The 589-nt window shown below is 36.0% G+C and overlaps 1 protein-coding gene across 1 annotated transcript in view; it reads right to left on the minus strand.

The window, feature by feature from the left end:
• Positions 1-378, minus strand: part of LOC119592461 — a gene marked incomplete in the record, with an annotated part of 7,374 nt that extends 6,996 nt beyond the window's left edge. Inside the window, 1 exon segment of the mRNA XM_037941284.1 lies at positions 290-378.
• Between the last annotated feature and the right edge of the window lie 211 nt (positions 379-589).

Here is a 589-nt window from a genome sequence, read left to right on the forward strand (position 1 = left end):
TAGACTGACAGATATCGACACATACATATATAGACACAAGTATAAATAAAGGTACACGAAACACTGTTACTGACACCGACATATGTGAATTATTTGAGAATGAAAGACCCAAAATGACGAGAAAAAAAATTCCCATTCACAAAACTTGTCAGTCACTATCAGAGCCCTCTGCTTTGGCCCAGTGAATTTTGAATCACATCACAAACATCTCCACCTAATAACACGTTAATTATAACACAGGAGAAGGTATATCACGCCTTATGAAGCGGGGAAAACGGCAAATTCTCACTTGGAAACGTCAAGCGCTGCGCCATGCACCCTTCCGTCAACACGTCGGCTGAATGACTGAAATATTTTTGGAAGTATGTGAGGTATTCTGGCTGAATAATTAATGAATCTGAATGTTTTATTTCGTTTTGTGAGTAAATAGTGCTTGTTCGTCTTACGTTTTCTTATATGGAGGATAGAATTCTTATTTGATATATTTTTTTTCATAGTTTTGAATACAGTTTAGGCTCTTATCCTATGTAAATAATAGGGTGCGCATCTTGGGAAATTTTTTATCATTGTTCTATAGTGTTTTTACAGG

Source organism: Penaeus monodon, chromosome 30, assembly GCF_015228065.2.
Source record: "Penaeus monodon isolate SGIC_2016 chromosome 30, NSTDA_Pmon_1, whole genome shotgun sequence".
Classification (NCBI taxonomy): Eukaryota; Metazoa; Arthropoda; class Malacostraca; order Decapoda; family Penaeidae; genus Penaeus; species Penaeus monodon.